The sequence below is a fragment of the Rattus rattus genome, chromosome 11 (assembly GCF_011064425.1).
Source record: "Rattus rattus isolate New Zealand chromosome 11, Rrattus_CSIRO_v1, whole genome shotgun sequence".
NCBI lineage: Eukaryota > Metazoa > Chordata > Mammalia > Rodentia > Muridae > Rattus > Rattus rattus.
In genome coordinates this window covers 1,822,301-1,833,462 of record NC_046164.1, presented here as the reverse complement: position 1 = coordinate 1,833,462, position 11,162 = coordinate 1,822,301, and positions in this window count along the sequence as shown.

Genomic DNA, 11,162 nt, shown 5'->3' with positions numbered 1-11,162 from the left:
CACAGCAAGCCCCGGATATGCCAACACACTGGAAAAGAAAGATTGGGATTTAAAATCATTTCTATGGTGAGGATAAAGGACTTTAAGAAAGACATAAACAACTTTCTTAAAGATGTACAAGAGAACACAGGTAAACAGGTAGAAACCCTTAGAGAGGAAACACAAAAATCCCTTAAAGAATTAAAGGAAAACACAACCAAACTGGTGAAGAAATTGAACAAAATCATCAAGGATCTAAAAATCTAAATAGAAACAATAAAGAAATCACAAAGGGAGAAAACCCTGGAGATAGAATACCTAGGAAAGAGATTCAGAGTCAAGGATGCAAGCATCACCAACAGAATACATAAGATAGAAGAGAGAATCTCAGGGGCAGAAGATACCATAGAAAACATCAACACAACCTTCAAAGATAATATAAAATGCAAAATCTCCTAACCCAAAACGTCCAGGAAATCCAGGACACAATGAGAAGATCAAACCTAAGGATAATAGGTATAGAAGAGAGCACAGACTCCCAATTTAAAGGGTCAGTGAATAACTTCAAATGGATTTAACAGATACCTATAGAACATTTCATCCTTGGTGCTCCATGATGAGAAATACGGTTATTGGACTGCCTTTTCTTCAATCTTTTCTCCATGTTTGTTCCTGCAGTTCATCCATGTCTTTTTGGAGTGGGTGTGAGTTACCTCATTCAGGATGAAGTTTTTTAGATCCATCCATTTGCCTGAAACAGTCATAATTTTCATGTTTTTAAACATCTGAATAGTATTCCATTGTGTAAATAAATCATGTTTTCTATATCCATTCTTCAGTTGAGGGACATTTAGTTTGTTTTTATTTTCTATTACAAATAAGGCTGCTATGAACTATGTAGAACACTTGCTTTGTGGTATGATGGGGCGTCTTTTGAGTGTATTTCCAAGAGTGGTATAGATGGGTCTTCAGGTAGCACCATTTCCAATTTTATGAGGAATTCTCAGATTGATTTCCAGAGTGGTTGTACCAGTTTGCCTTCCTGCCAGCAGTGGAGGAGTGTTCCTCTTTCTCCACATTCTTGCCAACATGTGCTCTCATATGAGTTTTTTTTTTAAATATTTATTTTTATATGTATGATGAGTATGCTGTAGCTGTCTTCAGACACACCAGAAGAGGGCATCAGATCTCATTACAGATGGTTGTGAGCCACCATGTGGTTGCTGGTATTTGAACTTAGGACCTCTGGAAGAGCAGTCAGTGCTCTTAACTGCTGAGCCATCTCTCCAGCCCTCACATGAGTTTTTGATCTTCTCTATTTTAATTGGTATAAGGTGGAATCTTAGGGTAATTTTGATTTGCATTTCTCTGATGACTGAGAACTTAGAACGTATCTTCTCAGCCACATGAGATTCTTCTCTTGTGAATTTTCTATTTTGCTGTGCACCGCATTTTTAATTAGGTTATTGGGTTAGTTGGAGGTTATCTTGTTGAGTTCTTCATATATTTTGGATATTAGACCTCTGCTGGATGTAGGTTTAGTGAAGATTTTTCCCCAATCTAGTTTGCTGATTTATTTCTGATGAAGGTGTTATTTTTGCTGTATAGAAACTTTTAGTTTCATAAGGCCCCATTATCAATTGTTGATTTTACAGCCTGAGCTGTTATTGTTTTTTTTTTTCTTTTTTAGGAAATTTCAAACCGTGGCAATGAGTTCAAGACCCATTCTAAGCTTCTCTTCTATCAGATTCAGTGGATCCACTTGGACTTGTGATAAGGTGAAAAATGAAAGGTGGTAAATATGGATCTCTTTGCATTCTTCTACAGATAGACAACCAGTTAGACCATTTATTGAAGATGACTTTTTTCTGCTTTTTTTTTTTTGGTTTCTTTGTCAAAGACCAAGTGTCCATAGGTGTGTAGGTTTACTTCTGAGTCTTTGATTCATTTCTAGTGATTGACCTGTCTGTCTCTGTATCAATACCATGTGGTTTTATTATAATTGTTCTGTAGTACAACTTGAGGTCAGGGATAGTGATTCCTCTGGAAGTTCCTTTATTTCTGAGTATTGGTTTGGTTATCTTGGGTTTTGTTGTTTTTCCACATGAAGTTGAACATTGCTTTTTCCACGTATATGAAAAACTGTGTTGTATTTTTGATGGGAATTGCATTGAACTTGTAGATTGCTTATTGTAAGATGGCCATTTTCACTGTTAATCCTACCAATCCATGAGAATGGATGAGAGGTCTTTCCATCTTCTGAGGTCTTCTTTTTTCAGGGATTTAAATTTCTTGTTGTACAGATCAATCACTTGTGTGGTAAGAGTTACACCAAGTATTTTATACTATTTGTGGCTATGGTGAAGGGTATTGTTTCTTTAATTTCTTTCTCAGCCTTTCTCACCAGTATACAGAAATGTTACTGCTTTGTTTGTGTTAGTTTTATATCCTGCCACTTTGCTGAAGTTGTTTATCATCTGTAGTTGTTCTCTGGGTTAATTTTTGGATGCTTATATATATTATCATATCACCTGCAAATAGTGATTCTTTGCCTCCTTCCTTTCCTTTGTATTCCCTTAATCTCCTTTTTTCTTGTCTTATTGCTTTAGCTAGAAATCTGAGTAGTATATTGAATAGATAGGGAGAGAGTAGGCAACCTTTTCTTGTCCAGGATTTTAGTGGGATTGCTTCAAGTTTGTCTCCACTTAACTTGATGTTGGCTGTTTGTTTACTATATATTGCTTTTATTTTATATAGATATTTGCCATGAATTCCTGATCTTTGCAGGACTTTTAACATGAAGGAGTGTGGTATTTTGGATTGGCATCTAATGAGATGGTCATTTGGTTTTATTCCTTTAGTTTGTTGATATAGTATATTACATTTTTGTGTATTGTACCATTCCTGCATCCCTGTGAGTTTGTTGTGGAGTTCTCTTTGCTAGGTATTTGTGTAGTTTAGATGTCAGAGTAGCTGTGGCTTCATAAAATGTATTGGGTAGTGTTCCTTCTGTTTCCATTTTCTGGAATTGTTTGAGGAATATTGGTATTAGCTCTTTGTTGAAGAGCTAGTAGAATTCTGCCTTAAAACCACCTGGCCCTGGATTAATTTTGGTTGGTTGGTTTTCCTTCGGGTTTGTAGAACTGTTTAAATAGTTTACTTAATCTTGATTTAATTTTGGTACATAGTATATGTCTAGAAAGTCATCCATTTTACCTAGATTTTCCAGATTTGTGGAGTCTAGGCTTTTGTAGTAGGATCTGATGATTTTTTGATTTTCTTCAGTTTCTGTTATGGCTCCCTTTTCATTTCTGATTTTGTTAATTTGGATAATGTATTTTTCCCTTTTAGTTAATTTGGCCAAGGGGTTGTCTACCTTGTTGATTTTGTCAAAGAACCAACTCGTGGTTTTGTTGATTCTTTGTATCATTCTTTGTTTCTTACTGTTTGATTTCTGCCCTGAGTTTTACCATTATCTGTGGTCTACTCCTTTTTGGTGTATTTGCTTCTTTGTGTTCTACAGCTTCCAGGTGGGCTGTTCAGTTGCTTGTATAGGAACTATCCAATTTCTATTTGAAAGCACTTAGTGCTATGGATTTACCTCTTTTTTCTTTTGTACCATCTTTATTAACTTGAGTATTTCTTATTTAATTTCTACTGTTATTCCCCTTCCAGGTTTCAGGGCCAACATCCCCCTAACACTTCTGCTTCCACTTCTATATGGGTGTTCCCCTCCCTATACTCCCCCCATTACCACATCCTCCCCCAACAATCACGTTCACTGGTGGTCCAGTCTTGGCAGGACCAAGGGCTTCCCCTTCCACTGGTGCTCTTACTAGCTATTCATTGCTACCTATGAGGTTGGAGCCCAGGTTCAGTCCATGTATAGTCTTTGCGTAATGGCTTAGTCCCTGGAAGCTCTGGTTGGTTGGCATTGTTGTTCATATAGGGTCTCAAGCCCCTTCAAGCTCTTTCAGTCCTTTCTAAGATTCCTTCAATGGGGGTCCCTTTCTCAGTTCAGTGGTTTGCTGCTGGCATTCACCTATGTATTTGCTATATTCTGGCTGTGTCTCTCAGGAGAGATCTACATCCAGTTCCTGTTGGCCTGAATTTCTTTGCTTCATCCATCTTATCTAATTGGGTGGCTGTATATGTATAGGCCACATGGGGGGCAGACTCTGAATGGGTGTTTCTTCTGCCTCTGTTTTAATCTTTGCCTCCCTATTCCCTGCCAAGGGTATTCTTGTTCCCCTTTTAAAGAAGGAGTGAAGCATTCGCATTTTGATCATCCATCTTGAGTTTCACATGTTCTGTGCATCTAGGGCAATTCAAGCATTTGGGCTAATAGCCAACTATCAATGAATGCATACCATGCGTGTTTTTCTGTGATTGGGTTACCTCACTCAGGATGATATTTTCCAGTTCCCTCCATTTGCCTATGAATTTCATAAAGTCATTGTTTTTGATAGCTGAGTAATATTCCATTGTGTAGATGTACCACATTTTCTGTATCCATTCCTCTGTTGAAGGGCATCTGGGTTCTTCCCAGCTTCTGGCTATTATAAATAAGGCTGCTATAAACATAGTGGAGCACGTGTCTTTTTTATATGTTGGGGCATCTTTTGGGTATATGCCCAAGAGAGGTATAGCTGGGTCCTCAGGTAGTTCAATGTTCAATTTTCTGAGGAACCTCCAGACTGATTTCTAGAATGGTCGTACCAGTCTACAATCCCAGCAACAATAGAGGAGTGTTCCTCTTTCTGCACATCCTCGCCAGCATTTGCTGTTACCTGAGTTTTTGATCTTAGACATTCTCACAGGCATGAGGTGAAATCTGAGGGTTGTTTCGATTTGCATTTCCCTTATGACTAAAGATGTTGAACATTTCTTGATGTGTTTCTCAGCCATTTGGCATTCCTCAGCTGTGAATTCTTTGTTTAGCTCTGAACCCCATTTTTTAATAGGGTTATTCATCTCCCTGTGGTCTAACTTCTTGGGTTCTTTTTATATTTTGGATATAAGCCCTCTATCTGTTGTAGGATTGGTAAAGATCTTTTCCCAATCTGTTGGTTGCCGTTTCATCCTAACCACAGTGTCCTTTGCCTTACAGAAGCTTTGCAGTTTTATGAGATCCCATTTGTGGATTCTTGATCTTAGAGCATAAGCCATTGGTGTTTTGTTCAGGAAATTTTCTCCAGTGCCCATGTGTTTGAGATGCTTCCCCACTTTTTCTTCTATTAGCTTGAGTGTATCTGGTTTGATGTGGAGGTCTTTGAACCACTTGGAGTTAAGCTTTGTGCAGGGTGATAAGCATGGATCAATCTGCATTCTTCTACAAGCTGACCTCCAGTTGAACCAGCACCATTTGCTGAAAATGCTATCTTTTTTCCATTGGATGGATTTGGCTCCTTTGTCAAAAATCAAGTTACCATAGGTATGTGGGTTTGTTTCTGGGTCTTCAATTGTATCCCACTGGTCTATCTGTCTGTCTCTGTACCAATACCATGCAGTTTTTATGACTATTGCTCTGAAATACTGCTTGAGTTCAGGAATGGTGATTCCCCCAGAAGTCCTTTCATTGTTGAGGATAGTTTTAGCTATCTTGGGTTTTTTGTTATTCCAGATGAATTTACAAATTTTTCTGTCTAACTCTCTGAAGAATTGGATTGGTATCTTGATGGGGATTGCATTGAATCTGTAGATCGCTTTCGGTAAAATGGCCTTTTTAATTATATTAATCCTGCCAATCCTTGAGCGTGGGAGATCTTTCTATCTTCTGAGGTCTTCTTCAATTTCTTTCTTCAGAGGCTTGAAGTTCTTATCACAGAGATCTTTTATTTGCTTGGTTAAAGTCACACCGAGGTATTTTATATTATTTGGGATTATTATGAAGGGTGTCCTTTCCCTAATTTCTTTCTTGGCTTGTTTCTCTTTTGTGTAGAGGAAGGCTACTGATTTATTTGAGTTAATTTTATACTCAGCCACTTTGCTGAAGGTATTTATCAGGTGTAGTATTTCTCTGGTGGAACTTTTGGGATCACTTAAATATAGTATCATATCATCTGCAAATAGTGATATTTTGACTTCTTCTTTTCCAATCTGTATCCCCTTGATCTCCTCTTGTTGTCTGATTGCTCTGGCTAGAACTTCAAGAACTATATTGAATAAGTAGGGAGAGAGTGGGCAGCCTTGTCTAGTCCCTGATTTTAGTGGGATTGTTTCAAGTTTCTCTCCATTTAGTTTACTGTTAGCGACTGGTTTGCTGTATATGGCTTTTACTATGTTTAGGTATGGGCCTTGAATTCCTATTCTTTCCAGTACTTTTATCATGAAGCGGTGTTGAATTTTGTCAAATGCTTTCTCAGCATCTAATGAAATGATCATGTAGTTTTATCTTTCAGTTTGTTTATATTGGATTACTTTGATGGTTTTCCGTATATTAAACAATCCCTGCATGCCTCGGGTGAAGCCTACTTGATCATGGAGGATGATTGTTTTGATGTGCTCTTGGATTCGGTTTGCCAGAATTTTATTGAATACTTTTGTATCATTATTCATAAGGGGAATTGGTCTGAAGTTCTCTTTCTTTGTTGGGTCTTTGTGTCGTTTAGGTATAAGGGTCATTGTGGCTTCATAGAAGGAGTTCGGTAGTGCTCCATCTGTTTCAATTTTGTGGAATAGTTTGGATAATATTGGTATGAGGTCTTCTATGAAGGTCTGATAGAATTCTGCACTAAACCCGTCTGGACCTGGCCTCTTTTTGGTTGGGAGACCTTTAATGACTGCTTCTATTTCCTTTGGAGTTATGGGGTTTGTTTAACTGGTTTATCTGTTCCTGATTTAACATCGGTACCTGGTATCTGTCTAGGAAATTGTCCATTTCCTGCAGATTTTCAAGTTTTGTTGAATATAGGCTTTTCTAGTAAGATCTGATGATTTTTTGAATTTCCTCTGAATCTGTAGTTATGTCTCCCTTTTCATTTCTGATTTTGTTAATTTGTACACACTCTCTGTGTCCTCTCGTTAGTCTGGCTTTATCTGGTTTATATATCTTGTTAATTTTCTCAAAGAACCAACTTTTGGTTCTGTTGATTCTTTTTTATGGTCCTCTTTGTTTCTACTTGGTTGATTTCAGCCCTGAGGTTGATTATTTCCTGCCTTCTACTCCTCCTGGGTGTAGTTGCTTCTTTTTGTTCTAGAGCTTTTAGGTGTGCTGTCAAGCTGCTGACATATGCTCTTTCCTGTTTCTTTCTGTAGGGACTCAGAGCTATGAGTTTTCCTCTTAGCACAGCTTTCATTGTGTCTCATAAGTTTGGGTAGGTTGTACCTTCATTTTCATTAAATTCTAAGAAATCTTTAATTTCTTTCTTTATCTCTTCCTTGACCAGGTTATCATTGAGTAGAGCACTGTTCAACTTCCATGTATATGTGGGCATTCTTCCCTTATTGTTATTGAAGACCAGCTTTAGGGTGGTGGTCTGATAGGACGCATGGGATTATTTCTATCTTTCTGTATCTGTTGAGGCCTGTTTTATGACCAATTATATGGTCAATTTTGGAGAAAGTACCATGAGGTGGTGAGAAGAATGTATATCCTTTTGCTTTAGGATAGAATGTTCTATAAATATCTGTTATGTCCATTTGGTTCATGACTTCTCTTAGTCTCTGTACGTCTCTGTTTAAATTCTGTTTCCATGACCTGTCCATTGATGAGAGTGGGGTGATGAAATCTCCTACTATGATTGTGTGAGATGCAATGTGTATTTTTAGCTTTAGTAAGGTTTCTTTTATGTATGTAGGTGCCCTTGTATTTGGAGCATAGATATTTAGGATTGAGAGTTCATCTAGGTGGATTTTTCCTTTGATGACTATGAACTGTTCTTCCTTATCTTTTTTGATGACTTTTAGTTGAAAATCGATTTTATTCGATAGAATGGCTACTCCAGCTTGCTTCTTCAGACCATTTGCTTGGAAAGTTGATTCCAGCCTTTCACTCTGAGGTAATTAGTGTCTGTCTTTGTCTCTGAGGTGTGTTTCATGTAGGCAGTAGAATTCAGGGTCCTCATTCCTTATCCAGTTTGTTAATCTATGTCTTTTTATTGGTGAATTGAGTCCATTGATGTTGAGAGATATTAAGGAATAGTGATTGTTGCTTCCCGTTATATTCATATTTGTATGTGAGCTTATGTTTGTGTGCTTTTCTTCTCTTTGTTTTGTTGCCAAGATGATTAGTTTCTTGCTTTTTCTAGGGTATAGCTCCCTCCTTATGTTGGGTTTACCATTTATTATCCTTTGTAGTGCTGGATTTGTAGAAAGACATTGTGTAAATTTGGTTTTGTCATGGAATATCTTGTTTTCTCCATCTATGTTAATTGAGAGTTTTGCAGGCTACACTAACCTAGGCTGGCATTTGTGTCTTCTTTGGGTCTGTATGACATCTGTCCAGGATCTTCTGGCTTTCATAGTCTCTCGTGAGAAGCCTGGTGTGATTCTGATAGGTCTGCCTTTATATGTTACTTGACCTTTTTCCCTTACTGCTTTTAATATTCTTTCTTTGTTTTGTGCATTTGGTGTTTTGACTATTACGTGATGGGAGGAGTTTCTTTTCTGGTTCAACCTATTTGGAGTTCTGTAGGCTTCTTGTATGTTTATGGGCATCTCTCTCTTTAGGTTAGGGAAGTTTTCTTCTAATGATTTTGTTGAAGATATTTACTGGTCCTTTGAGCTGGGAGTCTTCACTCTCTTCTATACCTATTATCCTTAGGTTTGATCTTCTAATGGAGTCCTGGATTTCCTGTATGTTTTGAACCAGTAGTTTTTTCCATTCTACATTATCTTTGACCGATGTGTCGATGATTTCTATGGAATCTTCTGCTCCTGAGATTCTCTCTTCCATCTCTTGTATTCTGTTTGTGATGCTTGTTTCTGTGGCTCCTTGCCTCTTCCTTTGGCTATGTCCAGCGTTATCTCCCTTTCTGCTTTCTTTATTGCTCCCATTTCCATTTTTAATTCCTTCACCTGTTTGATTATGTTTTCCTGGAATTCTTTCAGGGATTTTTGTGATTCCTCTCTATAGGCGTCTACTTGTTTATTTATGTTTTCTTCTGTTTCTCTAAGGGAGTTCTTCATGTCTTTCTTGAAGTCCTCCAGCATCATGATCAAATATGATTTTAAATCTAGATCTTGCTTTTCTGGTGTGTTTGGATATTCATTGTTTGCTTTGGTGGGAGATTTGGGCTCCAATGATGCCATGTAGTCTTGGTTTCTGTTGCTTGGGTTCCTGCGCTTGCCTCTCGCCATCAGATTGTCTCCGGTGTTACTTTGTTCTGCTATTTCTGACAGTGGCTAGACTGTCCTATCAGCCTGTGTGTCAGGAATGCTTTAAACCTGTTTTCCTGTTTTCTTTAAGCCAGTTCTGGGAACAGAGTGTTCTGCTTTTCGGCGTGTAGTCTTTCCTGTCTACTGGTCTTCAGCTGTTCCTGTGAGCCTGTGTCCTGAGTACACCAGGCAGGTTGCTTGGAGCAGAAAAGTTGGTCTTACCTGTGGTCCCGTGTCCCAAGTTGCTCGTGGGGGGCTGCTGTTGAGTTGTCTATGAGGGCGGCAAACAGGGGGCCTGTGCTGCCTTTTCCCGGGGCCCCTTGCACCAGGGTCCCAGATGGCATTAGGGTTTTCTTCTGGAGTCAGAAATGTGGGCAGAGTGTAGCTCTTCTGGCTTCCCAGGCATGTCTGCCCCTCTGAAGGTTTAGCTCTCCCTTATGGATTTTCCTCTTAACACTGTTTTCACCATGTCCTATGAGTTTAGGTTTGGTGTGCCTTCATTTTCATTGAATTTTATAAAGTTTTTGATTTCTTAATTTTTTTCTATCCAAGTTATCATCGAGCAAAATGTTGTTTAGTTATCCTGAGTATATGGGCTTTCTCTTGTTTTTATTGATGTCTAGCCTTAGTCTGTGGTTATCTAATAGAATGCATGAGATTATACTAATATTTCTGTGTCTGTTGAGGCTTGTTTTATGTTAGATTATATGGTGGGTTTTGGAGAGGCTTCCTGAGAAGAAGATTTATTCTCTTGTTTTGGGGTGAAATGTTCTGTAGATATCTGTTAAATTTAGTTGGTTCATAACTTCTGTTAATTTTGCCGTGTCTTTGTTTAGTTTTGATTTCAATAACAAGTCCATTGGTGAGGGTGGGTTGTCGAAGTCTCCCACTATTATTGTGTGAGATTTAATGTGTATTTGAGCTTTAGTAATGTTTGTTTTGTGAATGTAGGTGACCCTGCCTTTGGGGCATAGATATTTAGTGTCTGCCTTTGTCAGTAAGTTGTGTTTCTTATATTCACCAATATGCTGGATCCTATTTATGTATTCAGGCTGTTAGCCCATGTCTTTTCATTGGGAAATTGAGTCCATTGATGTTGAAAGATATTTAAATACAGATAATTGTTGGTTTTATTAGTTTTAACGTTGGAGGTTGTAATATGTGTGTATGATTCTCTTTTTTGGGTTGTGAAATGTTTAATATCTTATGTTTTCTTGGAGGTAGTTACCCTCCTTGCATTGAAGATTTCCTTCCAGTATCCTTTGTAGGGCTAGATTAGCAGAAAGATATTTTTTATGCTTTTTTTTTGTCATGGAATATCTTGGTTTTGCCATCAATGGTGATTGAGAGTGTTGCTGGATATATTATCCTGTGCTGGCATCTCTTAAGGTCTGAATGACGTTTGCTCAGGATCTTCTGGCTTTTAGAGTCTCTGTTGAGAAGTGTGGTGTAATTCTGATAAGTCTACCTTCATATTTTACTTGGTTTTTTTCCCTTACTGCTTTTAATATTCTTTGTTTGTTCTGTGCATTTAGTATTTTGATTATTATGTGATGTGAGGAATTTCTTTTCTGGTCCAACTTATTTGGTCTTTGGTAGGTTTCTTGTCCATTGATTGCCATCTCTTTCTTTAGGTTAGGGAAGGTGCTTTGTTATATGGTTTTGTCGAAGATGTTTTCTGAGCCTTTGATCTTATATTCTTCACCCTTTTCTATTCCTATTATTCTTTTTTTTTATTTTTATTAACTTGGGTATTTCTGGTTCACATTTCGATTGTTATTCCCTTTCCAGGTTTACAGGCCAACATCCCCAAGCCCCCCCTCCCCTTCTATATGGGTGATCCACCCCATCCTCCTCCCATTACC